General features: G+C 38.7%; 2 protein-coding genes across 3 annotated transcripts in view; one reads left to right on the forward strand and one right to left on the reverse strand.

Annotated features, from left to right (window-relative positions):
• Positions 1 to 24,027, reverse strand: part of Rab3GAP1 (RAB3 GTPase activating protein subunit 1) — a 584,432-nt gene that overhangs the window by 137,392 nt on the left and 423,013 nt on the right. The gene's annotated exons all lie outside the window — the stretch shown is intronic.
• Positions 1 to 24,027, forward strand: part of haf (leucine-rich repeat and fibronectin type-III domain-containing protein hattifattener) — a 507,398-nt gene that overhangs the window by 90,538 nt on the left and 392,833 nt on the right. The gene's annotated exons all lie outside the window — the stretch shown is intronic.

Genomic DNA, 24,027 nt, shown 5'->3' on the forward strand with positions numbered 1-24,027 from the left:
TTACTTCGCCTAAATCAGTCCCCCAGGAATCATCAAAAATACTTTCTCGAGAGAAAATATTTAGATAATCCCAAGCAGCTCGATTCTCAATAGGACTAGTTAGACCCAGCGTTGCCAAATACAGTGGTGACCCGATTTTGTCAGCCCCCGATTTTGTCTACCCCCGATTTTGTCCACCCCCGATTTTGTCAGCTTTTTAACCCGATTTTGTCAGCCTATATGATTCAATTAGTTTTGGTTGAGGTGGACTGTTTTGTACAGTCGTATTCGTATTTTATTGATTGTCGAGCTCAATAATGACATGTTTCGAGAATTAAATGTGCAGTGGTGGAAAGATCAAAGCAGGGGGGAGGAGGGTTGAGGGGCTAGTTGAACATTATGTACGTTATGTATGTTTTTTTACGGAAAGCTTCAAAAACCCGGCCTGTCACTGTGTTGCGTGTTTGTTCTCCTTCTGGCACAGTGTGGAACTCTTAACCACTAAAACCTTACTCGCCTCTAGCCACTATCCCCCCGGAACTCCCATAGAGTATTTCGTCGGGGGGGGGGGTCTGTGCTCAAGCACGTCTCTTTAGCTCAGCTAGCCGGCGTTTCTAACTCTCTGATCATCTCTCCATTTTAGCTGCAGCTCCGACAAAATTTGCGTCACTGCCCTGCTGACGACGCTCCACGTCCTCTCATTCCGGCACATTTCACTGACGACATTTCTCGCGCTAAGGGCCGGCATCTCCACTCGCACTGCCTCAAATCTTGGGCAGTCGAAAACCACGTGCTCCGGCGTTTCGTCCACGTTGCCACACTCCGGACAGAGGGGTGACGTTGTGTGTCCAAAGCGATGCAGGTACTTCCTGGAGCAGCCATGACCAGACAGGAACTGCGTCATATGGAAGTTTACTTCTCCATGCTTCCTGTTCACCCAGGTCGAAAGAATCGGTATTAGCCTACCGTTCTCCGCTGCGTCCCACTCCTGTTGCCGCTTAGCCATCGACTCCGTTCTCACCAATGTCCGTACTCCTCTGGTATCTCTTCGCATATAGCATTCGGTGTCCTCCGCCAAGGTGATGACGATGGGTATCATACCGGCGATAACGCATACTGCTTCCGTCGAAATTGTTCTGTACGCACTCACGACTCGCATGGCCATGAGGCGGAACGTACTGTTCAAGTTTCTTTGGTTCTTCTTCGTTTTCAGCGCTGCATCCCAAGCTGGACCTTCATACCTTAGTATCGATGATGATACACTAGCCAGAAGACGCCTCTTGCTGCTGCTTGGTCCAGAGTTGTTCGGTATGATTCTAGCTTCTCACATGCGTAGTCGACGTGACTATTGAAGCTTAGTCGGTCATCGAGTATCACTCCAAGATACTTCAGCACACGCTTTGATGCTATGGCGTTCTCCCCGACGGTAATTTCTGCTCGCTGAACAGCTTTACAGTTACTGACCAATAGCACTTCCGTTTTGTGGTGGGCTATCTGCAGCTTCCCTCCTTGCATCCAGTTGGAAACCGTGTCGATCGCCTCGGTTTCCAGCATTTCCACCTCTTCCAACGTCTCGCCTACTACCGCCAACACGACGTCGTAAGCAAATCCTACGATCTCGACTCCTTTGGGCAGCTTCAGCGTTAGCACGCCGTTGTACATCGCGTTCCAGAGCGTTGGGCCAAGGATGGAGCCTTGTGGCACACCCGCCGTGATCCGGATTGATTTCTCTCCCATGTCCGTCTCGTAGACTAGAACCCGGTTCTGGAAGTAACTCCTTATAATGCTACACAGGGAATCAGGAACCCTCATTCCATGCAGTGCTTCGGCGATGTCCTCCCAGTTGGCGCTGTTGAATGCGTTCTTCACGTCGATCGTTATCACGGCGCAATATCGATCTACTCTCCGTTTCTGATTAGACGCTTTCTCGGCACTCTCGACCACTGTCCGAATTGCATCCACCGTTGATCTCCCTTTCCGGAATCCGAACTGCCTCATCGACAATCCATGCTCACTCTCCGTGCATTTCGTTAGCCTGTTGAGGATGATCTTCTCCAATAGATTTCCGACTGTATCCAGCAAGCATATAGGCCTATACGATGCTGGATCCTCCGGCGGTTTTCCGGGTTTCGGCAACAGCACTAGCTTCTGTATCTTCCATCGGTCCGGGAAGTGACCTTCATCCAGACACTTCTGCAGCACTATCCTGAACATGTCCGGGAACGCCTGGATCGCCGCCTTCAACGCCACGTTGGGGATTCCATCCGGACCGGAAGCTTTCTTCGTCTTCAGCCCTTTCGCCACTGCTACGAGTTCCTCGCTGGAGACTTGTCTACCTTGGGTGTCTGCCTCGCCGTACGGTGTAGGTGGCCAGGTCATTTGGTCGTGCTTCGGGAAAAGTCTCTCCACGATGACGTTCAACGTTCTATATGGCCAGGTTCTCGAGATACAGTTTATATAGAAAGTTCACATGCACACTAGCGCTGCGTAGTGAGAGAGTTCGTAACTAATATGGTCACCATCCGAAAGGACTTGGTCACTTGAACAACTTTGCTCAAGACAGTAACTTTCTATATGGCCAGGATCACGAAATATTCTATGTTGGACCTATGATACATATATTATAGCACCCGTCATAAGTAACATAAAAGTGAAGCGCCTCTAGCGGCGTAGTTCCCAATTAAACCTGAATCCAATGACACAGGCTTGTTGGTCTATTCTAGTACAACAACTTTGTCGAAGACAGTATAGCTCTATATATTGAAACAAATGAGATAATCCACCACAACCCCTATTAGTGAAAATCCCATAAGCTGTGGGTATCCTTATTCGCAGTTCCTTATTCATGCCCCTGTTACCCCGGCAATAAGGATTCCTGACTGTATGCATTGAGTGGCCATTCAATTCTTACCTAAGTCCATTTAGCCTCCCCCCTCCCCTCCACACCATCAATGTAAGAATGTCTTTCCTTATATGACACTTACGAGAAGTTTGAAATTCCAGCTCCCCCCGCCCCCCTAAATGGGCTCGTATATATTGAATGATTCCTAAAACATTAATCTTGCATTATCAAACAGCATTTAAAGATATTATGTTAAAAAAATTAAGCGAAAAAAAATGTCCCGATTTTGTCAGTGTCCCGTTTTTGTCAGCCCTAAATTCATCAGGGGGTTGACAAAATCGGGACACTACTGTATACCGATTTTCGAACTAGATATTGATATACAGATAAGGCTCCTCAGAATACCGATTTTTGATATTTTATGCCGATTTATACCGTTTTTTTTTAAATAATCAAATTTATTATTGCCTGCCCGCGCTAGAATTTCGGAAAAAAAATTGTGTGAGAGACTTTTATCTTTTTGAATACCTCATATTTTTTGAGCCTTCAAAAACTTTAAAAACTTAGAGTAAAGTCTGACAAGAAGAGTTGCCAACATATGGAAACGTTTACTGTTCACGAAATCTAATATTTTATTCATTTTGATCTTGAAATTGTCATAGACCTATCATAAATTTTATGAGATTTCTAAAAAAAACTCTAGACCCAATATTCTGGCTGCTTTACATTGCGATCTTTAAAGTTATCCAAGCGTACCCTGAACAAAAAGTTACGTTAAATTATTTTCCATCATATTTTTCAGGTGAATATTACGTGTTTTGGGGGAGAGATTACATTTGAGTGATTCACATAGAAACATCACTTAAAAGCTACGGGAATTAGAAAGTAGATGTTACTGGATTTTATAGTAATGATAAAGTGAATTGGTGATAGACTATAGATATACACACTTCGATTTTTTGCCGAGATAAGCACCACCGAGCAGCTCGGTATTTTATGTTGCTGGATCTCAGCGAAACACTTGCCGAGATTTAGCAAAAATTATGTTTGTTAGCTGAGATCTCGGCAAAATTCCCGTTTGTTAACTGAATCTCGGTTTTGGCTGGTGCCCATCTCGGCGAAAAAACCTAAGTGTGTATATTTCGATTTATTTGAGTCATTAAATGATTGCATTCTAGAAAAATTGAAATTCACTAATGTCGTTTTCGTTTTTGCGGTGTAGCTCTGGTGTAGTGTAAGCAGGAATAAGCGCGAGTCTTTGAAAGCTCAACATCATTTGTTTGTAAACAAAGGTTCATCCTATATCTACACCCTAAAATATTTCGGTGTACGGCAGTGTAGCACCGGTGTAGCTACACCGCAAAAATGAAAACGACATAATATTCTGCCATTTTATTTTTAATTTATAAATGAGTGTTAAATTATAAAAATTATAAAACTTACGCTCGAAAACATAAAGAAGCCTGGGAATTCCAACTCGTCCAACAACGATGAATGCGCACTTTCTTCCATCGCCATTTTTGAATTACGAATGCGAAAATTTTCATACCATGAAATCACGAAAAACTTAAGTGAATTTCACTTAACCTTCACCAGCATGACATGTGGACTGGACCAGTGAATCCAGTGGAATTCATTACCATGTAATTAAAGTCCTATTTTGTAGAGGTTACCTGAATTTTCAGGTAAATATCACCTTTTTCGTTGGTTCAATGTATAATGTAAAAAAATGATCTAGGAAAATATTCAAGCTCTCAACATTTGTCCAGAAATTTGAATAATCTTTGACTCCCGGTAGCTTTAGTATCCGTCCAAACATCGAGAAAAAAAAATCATATCACAGATCTTTGAGTTCCTTTTTAAGTCCATTAAATTGTATTGTATTTTTTCCATACTTATATTGCGGTAATACAAAAACAAAAATTACAAGAAAAAAACTGTAAAATGTATTCCTAAAACTCTAATTTTTCACGATCGAGACGCATTCAATTTTGTTTTATGTCCGTGATCATTCCATCTGGGAAAATGTTCCTCATGCCATAATAATGAGAATTTTTCTTAAACTGCGATCTAGAAAAGTTATTCCAGAGCTATGATTCTTTTGAGGTGTTACAGAAAATTCTATTCTTGAGACGAAGAATGGAGCAAAGTAAAAAGACGATCAGTTCGTTATAGCGTCTTTTAAGAAGAGAAGGATATTTTATAAATATACTCATGGCTAACTTAGATCTATTTAAATTTAATTCTAGACTTCAGTTCTTCATGTTGCTAAATGCATCGCTTCATATATATCCTATATCTTCAAAAAATGCTGCCTAAAATCGGTACTTTATTTTTTTTCTGTGCCTCTTTTTCGCGATTTAATAAAAAAAATCGTGATCTGCAGAGTGAGGAAATGGAGGTTAATATTGGAACGTGCTCTTGCTTATTCAATTCATACTTATGTTTCGATAGCAAATTTTTGTGATCGTTAAATCATTTGTTTTATTTTTAAAAAGCATGGTAAATACCGGAATAACGGATGATTGGAATCATATCTTTCCGATCAATAAATGTCACTTTTGGTCACTTTATTATTGTTTAAAAGTCACTATTTGGTCACTATTTTCGTAGCTTTAGTCTCATCACACACCCACTACCAGCCCAGCGTAAGTTTTTTCAACTTTCCCGGAACTTTAAGGGTGCTATCAGATTTTGATTGCGGATCCACACAAGCTGCAGGAACATTTAAGAAGTTCTGAAACTTCAGAAAAGTCCAGATTTTTGTGTAAATTTAGATAAATTAAAGACAGTCTCATTAACTTCTGTTAAAAATTCAAAACCCGGAAATTTCAGAAAAGTTCAGCGAACTCTAGTGAACTTAAGGAAACATCGTAAATATTTTGGAAACTTCACAAGTCCAAAGAACTTCAGGGAAATTTAATGGTTTTCATGAACTTTAGTGAAGCTGAAAGAACATCAGAAAAGATCAATTAATTTCAATGGAATTGCTGAATTTATAAAGGAGTTCCGAGAAACTCAGGCAATTTCCGGAAAACTTCAGCAATGTCTTGAGGAGCTCATGCAAATTTAGGAAACGTAAGGGAAGTTACATGAACATTAGAACATTGCAACATTGTGAGACATATTATGGGAACTTCTATGATTTTTAATGGCAGAGTCGATAACTTTTAAAAATTTAAAAATCGGGAAGATCAGAGAACTTCAATGCCGATGTTATAATAAATTCAAGACAGTTGTGGTAGCATTCCAGAGACCTTCAAAAATGATTAGAGATATCCCGGTAGTCTTATTATAATCAGGTAAGTTCCGAGCGCTTTGAGGATGACCAGAGAACTCCCAAAACAGCCCTTAATTTCAGGAAAATTACAAGAACTTTTAAGGAATTTCGAGGAATTATGGAATATTTCTAAGTCAGGAATGTTCAGAAAACTTCAGGGAAATTGCGGAGTCTTCAGGGATGTTTTATGAATATCAGGACAATTTTCTGGATCATAAGAACATCCCCCATGGATCATCTCTTTCTTCCGGAATTATGTCCTTGTTTCTTTAGACTGTTCCGTAAGCGCTATGGCTTCCGACTTTCTTCAGGAAGTTTCTGCCAATGTCGTCAGGAAGTTTCCTTCGTCTTCTGCAGGAAGTTCAAATAATTCTTCCAGAAATTTCTTTCGTCTTCTTGTGGAAGTTTGACCATAAGCCAAAGGTTTTTCCAAGCTTCTTCTGACTTTCTCTGGAAATTGCTACTTCTGGAAATTTACTTCCGAAACTTTTCTGGCTTCCTTCCGATTTTTTCCGATAGTTTATTCAAATTTTCGCCACAAGTTTCTCAATTCGTGTCTTGGAAGCTTCCTTGATGTATTTCCATCTTTTCTCGAATTTCATCCAGGAGAGCTTCTTTCGTCTTTCGCTGGATGTTTTTTTAGCTCCATTCAGAAGCTAAATCAAACATTCCCCGGAGTTTTCTTCCGAAATTTTCCGATCATAGTTCAAAAGCTAAAATTTTGCTTTGTTTAACGGCTTTCTCAGTCTTAAAACACTGCAACGACTACGATGTAATCTGCCGGACATTTCGGCCATGGGTTGTGGTTTTTTTTCTAGGGAAAATATTGTTGTTTGTCGATACAGGTATACCTCGGTATAACGTAACTGTCACTTTTGACTTCCATCGCTGATTTCTAGCTAACATTCATTGAATCAAACAAAGTAATAACACCATCGGATATATAAGGCAATCCTCCATCTATTGGTCATTCCAATTTATATGACTGAATTGTTATTTGTGAGATATCGACTATGGAAGTCAAAAGTGACACTTACGTTATATCAAGGTATAGGGTTTTTGATCTAATTTCCGTCTTACTAAGCACAACCCCCACCTAACCTCTCTTTTTTGAACGGGTTTGAACACAAAATGGAATGTTTCTGTCAAAGATGACTTCTAAATGTATTCACCTTTCCATACGTACCGTTGGATTTGATAAAGAGCCACACATTGATGAGATATTGTTCAACATCATACTGCTTCTTGATTCTAAATTCGTCCTACGAGTTTCAATTCCGTCCTAACGCATTGAAACGCAATCAGATTTTCTTCGTCCTACGGATGAACGTAGAAAAGGGGGATTCGCTAGGAGTGCTTCTTTTGTTTTGAGGACAATGAGCTCAAATATTAATACTATGCGCTCTAATAGGATTTTTCCAAATTTGTGATTAAAATTTGTGAGCTTCCAAAAGGGTTTGGCACTCGGGTCTAATTTCAAAACATTGATTTCAAAAAAATTGTTCCTCAGATCAGATTATCGCTTTTTAATTTGTTTTTGCAAATCCCGCCATATAACTTTTATAACAGGATCGTGTCTTTTTTGGTACTGCCGCCTACGGACATTTTTCAGACGGATCAAGAGCTGAAGATCGTCGTCTATTATAATTGAATTGAATTTAACCTCGAATTTTGGTACTGAGGTTGCTCTTGCTTCAACTAAATATGTAATCAGATATGCAAGAGCATAATTAATTTCATCTTTGATTTTCAAAGGAATATTTGGATAAAAGTTATATTCCATAAATGTTCGATATTGCTCACAATCAGGTCTATGGAAATTGAAAGTAGAGCTGTTAGGATAAGAATTTATTTCTTGGAATATTTCAAAAGCTACTGGAAGGTGATCAAATTCGAAGTCAGCGTGGGTAACCAAACCATTTGGCCAAAAAGTTTAAATAAATCAGATAGGACCAACTCAATAGTTGAGGCATTTTTGCTAAGGAAAAGCACGTTGGGTTGTTTAGATATTGAGTAGTGTTTGATGATTGGTTCTGCAGGTTATTGCTGAACACTTATCGAACTGAATTTTACCATTGGAATTGCTTTGAGCATTATTCCATGAGCGGTGTTTTGCATTAACATCACCAATAATGAAGAATTTAGACTTATGACGGGAAAGTTTCTGAAAATTCTTTTGCTGGCGTACGCATTGTAATTGGCAAAGAGGCAACTAAAACGTAAGTTTTCCAAATTTTGTTTCAACAGAAAATCCCAAACTTTCAAAACTTTGGTTTCTAACGAAGAAAGAATTTGATTTTTGATACGTCTATGAATAAGGCTTCATCAAGACGATCATTTCAGAACATGCGATTACGTCCCTTTTAACATAATGGTCAGGTTTAAAGAACGTTTCAGTTATAAAGGAGAAATGCACGTTATGAACTCTAAAAAAGTTGATTAGCTCGTCCTCATTATCTTTAAGAGAACAAGCATTCCAAATCAAAATATTTAATGATTTAAAATCCATCACTGAATTTCAAACTCATGACGATATTGTTCGCAAATTTAACTCCAGTTTGAATAGCATCAAACATGGAGTGAGATTTTAGAATATCAGTAATTATTTCAATTGATGATTTCTGTAAAAAATCCATTTCAAGAGCAGTAATGGCTAAGTTAAAATCTTCAAAATTTCCGTTGGAATTGTCTGTGTGTGTGTATTGTGTATTCAATCTAACCCCCACTGGCCGGCAGTGGTATTATGGAAGAAATTTGCTCACAACAATCCTTGATGTAATAATTTAAAGCAAGTTTAGTCCGGGAGTTAGAAAGCGATAGCTCTACTGCAGATTCAGCAACCCATTTCAGAATGCCTGGTAATTCACGTTCATTCCGAGGTTACTTTCACATACAATTTCGCATGTAAACACTACCGTTATCATATGTAATGGTACTGCAAACACACTTCCAGATTTCGAAATGTGATGTTTCGAAATCTTGCGCGTATTTAGTAATATATGGAAATATGCATTAATGATTGATTTTAAATCAGATGGTTCTCACCAAATTCTGCCTCCGAAATAGGACCGGTTTGTTCACTCGCGGTAATCGAAAAAATCTTCCGCGTTGTTTTTACAACCCAACACGACATTTTGAATCACATTCGAAATTTTTCATTTGCACCAAATTTTTGCTTGACACCTCATTCGCGTGCATTCTCCGGAAGGCAGAACGCCAGCACCAAGAAAAGAAAAAAAATACCCGGTAAAACTCTTCTTGGGAGGAAGGGAAAGCACCAAAAACAAGCGAAATGAAAAACCGACCGACGCGACACCACAGCAACACTACTCGAAACAAATTCTTGTCCCAGATTTTACACGTTAATTACAATATCACTAAAAAAAACTTCTTAAGACGTGATAGATCTTAATTTACACTTATCCACATGCGAAAACTAATATTTGTTTGATTTGGTACAATTAAAAAATATGCGAAAAACAGATGAAATCAGCGCCAGCAAAACAAAACCAACCGTTCGCGGGCAGAGCCTACTGCGTTTTTCAAAAATTTCCGTTGGAATTATCTTGGCTAGAATTTTGATTTAAATGTCTACCTGTTACAGTAGAAGCATAGGTAGCTCCATTTAGCAACATGCAAATTTTGAAGCTTGTGAGCTAATGGTACCTAAGTGTACGAATGTAGAATTTGTTCCTCGCTGACCGTTGTTATTAGCAGAGGAATTTGTACCTGTTCGGCACGAGGAGCATTTTCTACCTGGTGCTAAGAACGAGATTGTAAAATCGCGCGAGTCTAACATTCCCTAAAATTTGAATTGTGGTTTTCATCTCAATTTGAACATCTAAATTTCTTATGAGCTTCCTTCACATGACAGTCGTCCTTTGCGTGAGAGGAATCACCACAATTCATGCATTTAGCTGGCATGTAGAATTTTTTTGTTCCGTGACCCCATCCCCGGCACTTACGGCACTGGGTGAGGTTTTGGAAATTTCCTCCAGTCTTCCTGAAGTTTTTCCACTTCACTTGGACATGGAGCATAAGGATAGCTTTTTCTAGGCCTTAAGGTTATTAAATTCAGTAGACTTTAAGTGAACTAAATAAGAATAATTAGAAATTCTGTTTTGCGAATCGCCAGGACGGAATTTCGTTTTTATTTTGATTACTTGGACTGGCTCAACTATAAGTAATTTTGTAAATTCATCTTTGATCTGATCCAGGAATTCACCACTGGGAAGACCTTTCAAGACAACCTTGAACAGACGTTCAGTGTTGGTGTCGTTAGTGAAAAATTTGTGAAGACGTTTGAATCCGTCCAAGGTTTCAGCCAATACACGGCATTTGAAGTGAAAAGTTGATTTTAACGAAGTTCAAAATTTCCGTGCAAAGAGCATGGGAATCGGAAGTGGTTATCACAATACGGGGAACCTTTTTCTTCTTGGCATTAAGCCGGGAAAGTTTAGTGGAATTTTGCCTGGATGATGGATCATTCTCATCATCTGTGAGGATATAAAACCGATTGCGCAAATAAATTTCATCACAAGGGGAATTAAGAGATTGCCCTTTTCTTTTTCGTTTAGGCGGTTAATGGTGGCAAAAGAAAGTTTCTCCAAATCGACTTCCAGGCAGATTACTATAAGAATGTCAAGGATCGAAGTGGAATTTTCCACATCGATGTCCAAGCTGAATTACCTTGGGTACAAACAAGGATCGAAGAAGAATAAGAATCTAACAAGGTAGAACATTTGCAGGTACAATTTAGCATTGAGAAGTGCTGGTTAAACTTGCTGTAGCTTTAGGTAGCAGTAACACTACCTTCTACAAAAAGCAAAAAATATTCGCACGGCAAGAGAGCACGATGTGGACTGATAGTCACTTTAATACTCTGGTACACAGGTACAAAAATGAAACTTCAGTGTGGAACCTACCGAATTAAAAAAAAACTCAAGATTTAGGTAAAGTAAAGGAGAAAAATCGATACAGCTGTCGAATCATCGCAAGAATTAAACCATAACTTGGGAAGGAAAGGGTTCACGTTGTGACTGGATTGGTGGATTTTAAATGCTGACCTCCATCGTCGTTTTGTAGATTTCTCAAAACTTTCGAATATTTTTAAATGCAAGCCATACCTTACTCTTGATGGAATCACAAAACCCACCTAATTTTAATGGATTTATAGATTAACTGTCTAAAATAAAGCAAAAATAAGCAGGAATCCATCGAAACAAGCAATTTTATGACCCTTCTTTTGCGTCTCATATTGTGTGCTAAAGAAGGAACATTTTAAGCCGCATCCACGTCAGTGAGGTACTTTGAAACGTCACAACATTCGGGAGTAATGGCAAGCAAATTGAAAATTGAAACGATAAATAATAATGAGTGTGTATCGCATATACGCTTATCTACTCACCACATAATTGGAAAAATTCCACCCAAGCTGAACTAATTCCAGCCTTCCTCCTGTCACCGCTCTTGGCGGAGAACATTGTATTCAACAGCGTTGTTATTGTTTCATGGTTGTCTCCATAATGCGAAATTGGCAGAAAAAAAAATCATCATCCGCTCGAGACTTCATTTTCAAAATTAATGAAGGGTTTTCCTTCAGCGTTTTATCCTCTTGTTCCGTTCTGAACATGAGCACTGCTAATGGAAAACTCCTTCCACCAAGTATCACTTCTTTTGCTTGGCTGGCGCATTCAAATCACGTAGAATAATACAAGCATGGCAATTGAAGTCGGGCGGTGACTCCATCATTTTCCTGTGTTTTCAATTATCCAAACACTCGCTCCCATCATCACACGATTTAGGCCACTGTTTTTCGACTTGAGTAGGTCTGGTTTTACATCCTCTACGTTGTCGCGGAACCTAGTCCCCCTCCGTATGAATGGAACAGGATAAACATTAGAATGAAGAGCCGTCACCGCAGTCGAGCACCGGTGGAAAATTTAACCCAATTAGCGATGCATTGCATTCTGGCTGGAGCAACTTTTCAAAGCTGCACCGTTGTGCACCGGCAAGCAGATGGCGAAAGGAGACAAAGCCCATTCATAACTTGTACTTCGTTTGACGGAGAAGGGTGGGGATCCCAGTAGAATTTAAACAAAAATGGGTATGTGCCTGGGAAAATCACTTCCGGCTATATACAAACCGGAAACTCGTCTGAGTTAACCCGCAATATTCAAATTGTCATGCCGTTAATTAAAGATAAATCCTCGCAGATAAATTTCACTCAATTTACAAGACACCTTTAGGGCACCACATTCGGCATCAACATCAACATTGAACGGATTCAAATATTTTCGTAAAATGTCACATCGGAATGAAAAATTTCATCCTACGTGGCGCAACCGGAGCCTGAAACGGAAACAAGACGGAGACAAACAGCGCCACAGCAATAAAAAAGAAAACAAATTTCCCTCAACTTCTAGACCAACCGAGGGGGCGCTGGGAGGAGCGCGTAATAAATAACATTAGCATACATATTCACCGCTCTTACTCTGGCAGTGGCTGTGACGAGCCTGTGGAACGAATGTCGTTTATTTCCAGTGGCAGTGTTTATTTTCATTTCCCAACAAACTCATCCCGCGCTTCTCTCGATTTCTCTCGCAGGAATCGGTGGGAAGGGGGTTTCGAATTGTCAATTGGAGTAAACTGGTAGTACCTTGAGGGAGGGGAACGATGAGAGACGGCGGGAGCCAGGTTTTCCAGAGCGTGAAGCCCCTCCGGTCTGTGGAAAAATTGCACATCCGATTCAGGCAGCGTCTCTCACTTCGCTTCTTAGTAAACCACCGCCGGAATAGTGAGCTTTTCTTACCGGGGCTTTCCGTTTGTAATTTCACCCGAGGGGATACTGTAGTTAAACAAGGACACTAGCAAATATGTATTTAGAATGCAAACACAGTTTCACCGATGCACAGAAAATAAATCTAACCCTCGTTTAATGTTAAGCTAGTGTTGTTTACAAGCTTGTATGCAATACTGCCGGTTTGTGCGAAATTGCGCTTAGATTAACATTAAACATCCTGTAAATTTGCGCTAAATCTAGCGATCGCAGAAAATTATATGAATTTTTCAAACACGGTGTAGAAGATGGTTATTGTTTTTTTTTCCCCTAGAATTCAGTGAAACAATCGAAATTATAGATTGATGTTTACTTTGCTTCCGAAACAACAACAGTTCCGGTGAAATGAGACTGCCACTCGGTGGGCGCTGAATAATTCAGGCACAAATTTGTGCAGCCTCTGTCGGAGTCATGTTTGCGAACGGTGGAGTAGTGAGGGTCCCGCAGAGAATAAAGTCTTACCAGGTTGTGACCGGTACAAAATAAATCTTACAGGAATTTATGATCCTCGATCAACTCTTCCAAAATTATTTAAGGAGACGATTGACGGAATCCTTTTTCCATACACAGAAAAAAAAAGTTCTAGCGTTAATTAGATTTGCGCTATATATAGCAGAGATTCACATGTATTTTTTGGACGGTGTAAAATTTGCTTTACCACTTCAAGTTTTCACGGGCCCACAGCATCTTAATTTACAAAGTTCAAAATGAATCTACATGTTTGTTGCAGAGAAACAAGCTTCGCGTTTAAGTTTTAGGTCCGCATGACTTCTGGATCAATTTTCGCTCAGCTGTCGACATAAGCAGACCACTCTCAATATGTGTCACGGAATCGTCTGTTTACTCGGCAGCAACCATTATGTGGTCCTCCTCATTGTTCTTCATGAGCAGTTCTTTCGTTCGATGCGTCGTCGACTTTGAAAAGTAACCGTTTAGTGATGAGTGTGTGAGTGCTGACCACGTTTTGCGTCCACTGCTGCAATGGAAGCGCTCTGACCCCCGTTGGCAAGACTGCCATACAATAAAACCACTTGAAGCGGATCCTATTCTGATGGCTTATTGGATAGCGGAAGATAAAGTGTTTATTGTGTTGTACCTTTTGACTATAGTTTTAAGATGCATTGTATAGTGAACAGGAGTCGCTGGCTCTGTAAAATTAATTTGATTGAGTTTTATCAAATTAATTAATAAACAACAATGGCAAGATAAGTGCCAGGGAAGACGCGAAGTGAAGGGATTCTGGAAACCTTATCCTTAAAAGAGTTGCTTAAATGCATTCTTAATATGTGGTAGTCACAGGGTATCGAAACACAGAGAGCAAGCAACAATGTAGACAAAACGCTTGCGATGATTGTCATGGCAAACTCTCTCTCGCTCAATCTCTCGGAAACATAGCTTGATCAGAACACGGTGGAAAGAAAAAGATAACATTGTTTGAAAGTTTGTTTGCAACGCATGCGGTTGATGATATATGTAAATAAATGAATAAATTAAGTTAAATTTGTTATGTCATTCCACCATTCCGATCAAGCTAGGTCATCAACCGGTTTGTTGCAGAAACCATTTCAAAGAAATTTATCTTTGTTGCAAATAATTTATCTTTGTTGCTTGTCATTACTGATTGCCTGTTATTATTTGACTCGTATGTTATATGCCATTTTGTCATTGTAAAAACATTTTTGACTCATAAGGTTAAAAAAAAAGCAAACCCTTGCCACCTAGTGGTAAATTCTAAAACTTAATTTCAAGTTGTAATATATTTATCTTTCACAGTTCAGTCAAACGAAAAGCACCAAATTGATGCCACAAGTGTCTCAATTTATATAGAAGTACCATGCGGATAATTTGCAGCGTTCTGGCATGACCTTAAGGTTCAATTTACTTTGATGCATTTTTGAAAAATTCAAATGCAGTTTTTTTATGACGCATCATTTCAGATTACAAAAATCTCACGTCTTCTATTCTTTTTGCTATTTTACACAAAATGACGCGAGCTTTTTGCAGTCTGAAATGATGCGTCGAAAAAAACTGCATTTGAATTTTTTCGAAAATGCATCAAAGTAAATTGAACCTTAAATGAAGTGCCTAACGATATTTATACTACCCAAGGCTCCAAACTTACGACCCTATAATGTTAAGGAGCTTGATGTTGTACCAACTATAGTATTTATTACTCAGCCAGCAAAACTGGTCACCTATAGGCTACCAAGTCCCTCTTATCACTACAAACCACTTATTATAGAGTTGCGGTCAGGACTGCGGAGTCAGTGAAAAATGTTTAACAGTATGACAAAACTAAAATCAAAAACTAAATCATATCTAAGTATAAAGGGAATTTATCGTTGCAATTGAGGATTGCAACGATTTGCCTGAAATTATTAATTATTTGGTTGGACATCTGTTCTAAAGTCTCAACATTTGGAATTCTATGTGCCTCGATAGTACTGTACCAGGGAGGCTACTTCAAAATCATCTTCAGAACTTTGTTCTGAATCTTTTGAGGCCATTTTTCTGGCAAATTTTGGATTTCCTGTGTATAAGAGGATACAAACATAACCCTGAGGCAAATCAGGGAGACCTGAAGTGAAAATGGCCTAACCTGAGAAACTCTTGCTCTAACAGGCAGTCGAATTCAATTTGGAATTTTGATACCTGCTGAGATCTGTCAATTAAATAATGCTGAAGTAATATCATAATATAGAGTGGAAAATTAAACTTTTTCAATTTAGCAATCGAATGTTTTTTCTATGTCCAGAAGCTGCAACTCCAGTTGAGCAGTCTTCAGATTAGTTTGAACGAATTAAATTGGTAACTCTTTTGATTCGATGAGAAGTTGCATGCCCATGGCGAAATCCAAACTGCTCATCTGCAAAAATTGAGTTCGTATTGATGTGAAACCTCATTCAATTCCAAATTATGTCTTTAAAAAAGTTTACTTATTTATTGCAGAAAGTTAACCTATTGGACGGTAGTTAGAAGCTTCAGCTGAATTTTTATCCGGTTTCAAAATTGGAACAACTTTTGCATTCTTTCATGTATCAGGAAAGTGTGCCAAATGAAAACATCTGTTAAATAATTTTACCCAGAAAGACAGAGTACCTTGGGAGCATTGTGATTAGGATATAGAAAATTCCATCACCAACTCGAGCTTTCATATTATGTTCGTCCAAATCAGTAGTCCCCCAGGAATCATCAAAAATATTTTCCCGAGAGAAAATATTCAGATAATCCCGAACAACCTGATTCTCAATAGGACTAGTAAGACCCAAACTAAAAATTACGGGAACTCTCGAATTGCTTAGCAAGTTTCTGAGCTTTATCCGAATTTGTGACCCAAATTTTACCACCTCATAGGACTGTAGGCTATTGAGATTTTCTCAAAATGTTTGTGAGCCTCCAAAAGGGTTTGGAGCTCGGGTCTTATTTCAAAACATTGCTTTAAAAAGTTTTGTTCATCAGGGCAGAGAATCGCTTTTCAATTTGTTTTTGCAAATCCCACCAGATTACTTTCGCGTGTTCTTTGATATTACCTCCTAAGGACATTTTTCAGACGGATCAAGAGCTGAAGATCATCGTCCATTATAATTGAATCGAATTTAACCTCGCATTTTGGTACTGAGGCAGCTCTTGCTTCAACTATAGAAGTAGTCAGAGATACAATTAATTAATTAATTAATTTCATCTTTGATTTGCAAGGGAATGTTTGATATTGCTCCCAATCAGCTAGTTGAATGTAGAGTTGTTGGAATTATAAACTATTTTTTGGATATTTCAAAAGTTATGGGAAGGTGATCAGAACCAAAGTCAGCATGATTAACCAATTGGCTACAAAGTTGACACGAATCACTTAAACCGAATCAAAAGTTGACGGATTTCATGCTGAAGAAAAGCATGTTGGGCTGCTTCGATATTGAATAGTGTAATAACCTGCAAAACAATTTTTAAACAGAATATTACCATTGGAATTGCTTTGGTCATTATTCCATGAGCGGTGTTTTGCATTAAAATCACCAAAAATGAAGAATTTAGACCTATGACGGGTAAGTTTCTGAAGTTCACCCTTGAAAAAAATATTTTACTGGTCTACTTATTGAAATGGAAACTAGGCAGCTATGAACGTAAGTTGTCCAAATTTTGTTTCGACAGAAACTCCCTAAGTTTCATAAACTGTGGTTTCAAATGAAGAAAGAATGTGATGTTTCAGTTATAACAGTGATATGCACGTTATGAACTCTCAAAAAGTTAAATAGCTCGTCCTCATATCGTTAAGAAATCGAGCATTCCAATTCAAAATATTTAATGATTTAAAGTTCGTTACTGAATTCCAAAGTCATGACGATATTGTTCGCAAATTTAACTCCATTTTGAAAAGCGTCAAACATGGAGCTAGTTTTCAGTAGGGTTAACTACCCCATTTCCGGCCTATTAAGCACAACCCGCACTTAGTCTTTCTTAATCTAGCGCATATTAGCACCAAACGGAATGTTATTATTACTGACGGCTTACAAATTTATTTACCTTTCCGTACGTACCGTAAGATTTGATAAAAAGAAACCAATCGTTGAGATATTGTCAAAAGTATAACACTGCTTCTTGACGCCAAACTCGGCCTAAGGATTCTAAACTCGGCCTAACGCATTGAATCTCCATTGAAACGCCAATGAATTCACTTCGGCCTATCGGATGAAGATAACCATTGATTCGGTCGGAACGCTTCTTTTGTTTTTGGGAATAATGGGTGCAAACCTTCATATCACGCGTTCTCATTGACTTCGTTCGGTAGCTTACTGACTAAAGTATCGTACCAAACGCACAATTGACTTGTTTACTCTGAAATCATGGATTTATTTCTAGTTTTCTACTTGATAGGCCCAAAATGGACGATTAAGCCGAAGTAGTTCTCTACCCTATATCAGTAATCATGTCGTTTATTGATTTCTGTAAAAATTCCATTTTAGGAGTAGTAATGCTTCCTAAGACAAGATTATCAAAATTTCCGTTAGAATTATGTTGGCTAGTGTTTTGATTTCTACCCGCTGCAATAGCAGCATAGGTAGCTCCATTTACTCGCTGAACATTGTAAGCATCGAGGGGAACAGGTATAAATGAAGAATTTGGAGCAAGGGTGATGTTTGTACCTAGCGAATGGAGAATTTGTTCCTCACTGACCGTTGTTAACAGTAGAGGAATGAATACCTGGCCGGGAACGTGGAACGTTTCCTACCTTTCGCTTGGAATGAGATTCAAGAATCGCTTTGCGATTCTTACATTTCCGAAAATTAGGGAACCCCATTTGGTGAGGTTTTGGAAATTTCTCTTCCTGAAGTGTACCCACTTCACTCGCTTATGGAGCATAAGGCTAGCTTTTTCTAAGGCCTTAAGGTTGGTTAGTTCACTAGACTTGAAGTGAACTAAATAAAAATTATTAGAAATCCTGTTGCGTGAATCACTAGGACGGGATTTCATATTCCATTTTGATTACTTGGAGTGGCTCAACTCCAAGTATTTTTTCAATTCACCTTCGATCTGATCCAGAAATTCACCACTGAGCAGACCTTTCAAGACAACCTTGAACAGAAGTGTATTGCTTCTCATTAAGATATTTGAGAAGACGTTTGAATCCATCCAAGGTTTCAGTCAATACACTGCATTCACCTCGACGCCCAATTTGAAGTGAAAACTTGAATTTTACTAGTTCAAAAGTTCTGTGCGAAGAGCATGGAAATCTGAAGTGGTTATCGCAATAGGGGGAACTTTTTACTTATTGGCATTTCGCCGGGAAAGTTTAATGGTATTTTGCCTGGATGATGGATCATTCTCATCATCCGTGAGCATATCAAATTGCTTCCACAATCGCATTTCATCAGAAGGGGGATCAAGCGATTGCTCTTTTCTTCTGCGCTTAGGAGCCATAACGGCAGAGCCTAATTTCTCCAAATCGACTTTCGGGTAATTTTCCAAATCGATATCCAAACAGGATTACCTCGGGTAGGGTCCAAACAAGGATCGAAGAGGGATAAGATTCAAACAAGGTAGAAATTTAACAGGTCTTCTTCTTCTTATTCGCATTTCAAGCTTATTGCTTAGAGCATGTTATCTTATTGCGTGCTCTCAACTTACTGTTCTAAAATCACTTCCACAGTTATTAATTGAGAGCTTTCGATGCCATGAATATGTATATTGTGTGACAAGCACAATGATACTCTATGCCCAGGGAAGTCGAGAAAATTTCCAACCGGAACCCGCCACCTCTGGCTTGGTAATACCGTGCCTTTACTGACTAGGCTTTGAGACAGGTGGTGCACTGAAAAGTGCTGTTTTAGTTTTGTGTAGGTTTAGGTTGCAGTAACACTTCCTTCAGCAAAAAGCAAATAGATCCGCACGGCAAGAGAGCACGATGCGGTCTGATATCGTAATTGCTTGATTTGATATTGAAACGATGATACGTAAACAATTTCTGATATTATTTCTTGATTTAAAGATTCTACCCGGGATGCTTATCAGCAGAAAGCACTGTGTTACATTATCAGCTTCGCACAAAGTAGATCGTTTGATGTTGTTTTAAGAATTGTGGTGAAATATATGCTAGAATTTTCCTTGACTTGTTTTCCGGCGATCTTGTTTTTCGTGCTGAGCACCAATGCTACCGACGCTACCCGAGCAAAGTCGGTTAACAAAATAAAAGCAGATCGATATTAAAGTTTGCAGTTCCTATCATAATGAAAACTCATTTTGATTTCAATTGTCATGACAGAAGTCTGATATCATATTGTGCATAATTCAAGACTTTTTAAATCAAAGCAACTTAACTTGAAGTTCTTCTGTTAATTTCTTGTTTAAAATTTAGGTCATTTTAGGTCATTCCTGACTAGCCCGAGGTGACATTTGAACTCAAATCTTTCAGCGTGAGAATCATGGATGCTAACCATTTACGACAGGCCCGTATTCAGTCAAACATTATGAATGCAAAATCAGTAATCAAATTGATTTCATTGAAAGCAGAATTAGTTTTCCGTTTGATTCAACAGTGTAAAATTTTGCTCTCATTTTTGCTGTGTTAACCGTTAAGTAAACCAAAATGAGATCAAATGGAGTATTCAAAATAAGTTACATCATAACAGCAAATTCTGATTTCAATTTGATCTCTAACTTTGCTCGGGTAGGGAGCTAGCTCCCACACCTGGACCCTACCTATCGATCCATCAACTCATGAACCGGGGACCAACGGCTTTACTTCCCTTCCGAAAGAAGGCGTGATCAGAAATGTTATGCCTCAGAACATCCCGGCGGCACTGACTGGGATTGATCCCAGTCCTGCTGAGGTGAGAGGTTATCACGCACTACACCATCGGTGCCGCTGACCATACATTCATTTAACCGAAATAGAATCCATCATCCCCCAAATCACGCGACACTTTTCATAGCATTTAATTTACACCTGTGCCAGCCGTAAATGTCGCCACCACCAATCCAAACACTATGATACAGTTCATCAGAGGTTTTCCGCGATACCTTGTGCCAACTGCCAACCAACCACGCCGCTGTGTAATTGCCCTCCGGGAGCACCATGATCGAAAAACTACTTTGTTCACCAGCAGGGCAGCACCGGCGCAGTTAAGCCGTCAGGAGCGATAATATAGTGATGCTGGAGCTATTAAACTTTCAATTTCCCATTTACACCATTGCGCCTCCTGCCCGCCGTTGCTCCCGTTCCTCCTTCACTCAGCATCAAAAAGCAGCAGCATAGAATTTGCCTCATAAATAATTATTTTCCACATTACTGATTCATTGCTTTTCATTTTATTTACAGATGTGAGCGGATCTGAGCAGCAGCTGATTCTAGTGTTGACTGTTGGCAAGCGATTGAATAAGTGAGTGAGCGACTGACTCCGATCCCGATTAAACGGGAACGCCATTTGGTGCCAGCAGCATTTTCGCGCAAGCTAGTGACACCTCCACCGGTTGTTTATCATCCACCCGCAGCACAGAAGGTAGCTGAGTTCCGGGAAAATGGCGAAAGCTGTGTGCAAAATCAAAGGCCTTACTTCTTCTTCGGGGGGTATTAGATTTATGTGCCACACTGCCATCATTATTAGGAGCACATGTATGCTGTGGCGGGTGGTGGGTGGCAGGTGGCGACGGTTCCCCTCCGTGGCCAATTTGTTGCGCTAATTGAACTTGAAGAAATAAATCCGGTTAGAGCAATGTGAAATTGTTTTCGGTTCATCGTCGAAAACGAAGAAAAAGGAGATTACGAAAAAAGAGCATACAGACGAAATCCGATGCGCTGTCGGTCAATGTGAGCAAAAAGTAAAAAGTGCGGTCAGGTCAAAAATGGGGTTGCGTCGATTGTTTTTAGTTTCCATGATCGCTTAGCAATTGGGGTTTTCACGGTTAGGCCCATTTTGGATGACGGTGGAGCGCGATTTATTTGCGTCACGATTTTATCACTTAATTTGCACTGCTGGTAAGCTGATTCATGCCAACATGTGGGTCAAAATTTGCAAGTGGGTTGCCTAGCAAAAGAAAAGACTACACCCTTCCGAAATGAACTAGCCTATGGCTAAAGATTTCGTGTATAAAGATTAAAAATAAAACAAAAGAAACCATCTAAAATTGATAGATGCACCAGTTTGCGATTTCCACTAATGTTATATCTTCGGATCCAAATGTCTGATAACGATGAAATTTAACGTAGTTCATTGGAAATCGATTACCAGCTTAATGAAAATGGGGTTAAAATCTTCTGCCAACAAAGTGGTTCAGTTAGCTATACAACCGTCCATAAAACAAATGTTGGGTAAACTCTTCAGGAAATCGAATATAATGTAGGTTATTGAAGGAAATGTAGGACATTTTAAGAAGCGATTCTATGCATTGCAAACATCTTTGTAAATTTAAGATATTGAACATGATAACCACGATGCCAAGAAATTGTTCAAAGATGCACAAGGATTCAGCACCATGAACATTTAGGTAGGTCAACTGTCTTTACAAGTAATATCGTAAAACGGGGTCAATTGGATCACTGTTATTGCTCATCCTTTTTCTTCAAGTGCAACATTTGTGTTGCTTCAGGGCGATATAAAAAGTATTATAATTGAACAAAAATAATACACGTTATCTGGTACCAAGCATCCTCAAATAATGTGAAACTATCGATTCAAATAAAACTGTGGAGAAAATTAACCTTTTTTTAATGGTTGAACAGAAAAAGCTTCTCCTGATTTTGACAATTACGTTGTCACTCGGCAGCATACTTTTAGTTTGCGGACATTACTTGATTACATACTTTTTTGACACACTTAGTTGAGAGACAACACTGCAGGCTGAATGTTAAAAGATAAATGCAAATAATGTGAAGCAAATTTTTGAAAATTTAAGATTTTAATTAAATTTTATTAACACTTCAACACTTTAACCCATGTAATAATTGGGCTTAAAAGTATGTTTTCTGCATACAAACAATTAAAACTAATTTAAAAAAAAGTTCAAATTAGTTTGTACTAAAATAAGGCGTTTTACAATTTTCGCCAATTTTGGAGAGTCCATTGTGTCCATTTCAGATAATTGAAAGCTTATGTCTAGACAATTTTAAAATCAACTGTTTTTGGTATTGAAGTTTGTAAAAAATTAGATTTTCATTATTTGACGAGAATATGTGATTTTTTTTCAGTTTATTTTTTTTTTTTTTCTGCAAAGCCAATCTAGTTTCTTACAATTTTGTCAGTGATGTCGTTTCGGTTAGGGGAACCGTTTTCGTGATATGATTTATTAAAAAAATATAAAATATGCTGTTTTGAAAAATTAGGCGAGTGTCAAAATGGTCTAATTCCAGTTGGTTCATTGCCTCTAGCGAAGTTTCATGGAATTCTGAGCGGTAAAATATAAAATATATTTTTTTTTTTTTGCAATTTGGCGTGGAACTGCTCTACTGGTCTATTGGGTTATTTAGGTGGCGAACTGTTAGCTAAGCGCCCATACCCATAACTTTTTAACTTTTATGAGTCCCTCCTCATATTACATTAGGGTAGCGTAATAGAGCAAGAGTCTCTTTTATAACCTGTTTTCCCTGACATGAAATGGGAGTTTTTCAGCACAGGGCTACCAGGTGTATTCGGAAATAATCTTCACCGAGATCGACGAGATGTCTTCTGTCTTCTCCGCAAGGGAGGGAAGGTGTTCCATATTTCAGATTTATAAAAATGATTCTTCCCAGAAGTCGTAAAAGTTAAGAGAACAGCAATTGATTTCAGAGAACTTCGTGGAAACTTAGAGAACTTCTCAAAAGTGAAGAGAACGTTGTCCAGTAACATCATAGATCTTCAATACACATCGTAGAAATTTCTAAAAAATCGTTCACAATCATTGAATTATTTCAAAGCTCTGGAAGTGCAGCGAATTTTAAAGAAGTTCAGCTAACTTCTGAAAAGCACAGCAAACTTTGTAGATGCTCAGTGATCTTCATAGAACTTAAAATATTTTTTTAACTTTAACATGTTTTGTAGAAACTTAGAAAACACTGTTGAACTTCATCAAACTTTGATGAAAATTAGCGAAAAAAAAACTAAGTCAAGCGAAAATTGTAAAACTTTATTTAAAATCAGGGATTTTTCTTCAGTGGTACGCATGACTGCCTCTAACTCCAAAAGGCCTGGGAGTCAGCGCCGTCAGGATTTTCTGATTACGATCCATGAGTTGATTGGTCGACAGGTGTAAAAGCTGCCCCCCCGGAATCGGTAGCATTGGCACTCAGTACGGAAAACAAGATCGACGGAAAACAAACCAAAGAAACAATAAAAATGAGTTTTGCTTCAACTTCATTAGGTTTTATTAAACAGGGGACATCTTAAAAATACACAAAAAAAATCGCTATAATTTCGGGGATCTTCGTAGAATTTCGAAAAAAATCAGGATGCTTTACGAAAATTCGGCGAAACAATCGGGAATCTTATATAAGTTTGCGATGCTTCGTTGAAATTTATGGAAATATGTTCAATATTAAGAAACTTCACAAAAGTTCTTCTTTTTGTTTAAGAAATCAAGCGAATTATTTAGCGATTCGAGGAACTTCATAAAACTTCATAG

Source organism: Ochlerotatus camptorhynchus, unplaced genomic scaffold, assembly GCF_037179485.1.
Source record: "Ochlerotatus camptorhynchus isolate MF236.1 unplaced genomic scaffold, CSIRO-AGI_Acam_v1.1 ptg000220l, whole genome shotgun sequence".
NCBI classification, from domain to species: Eukaryota; Metazoa; Arthropoda; class Insecta; order Diptera; family Culicidae; genus Ochlerotatus; species Ochlerotatus camptorhynchus.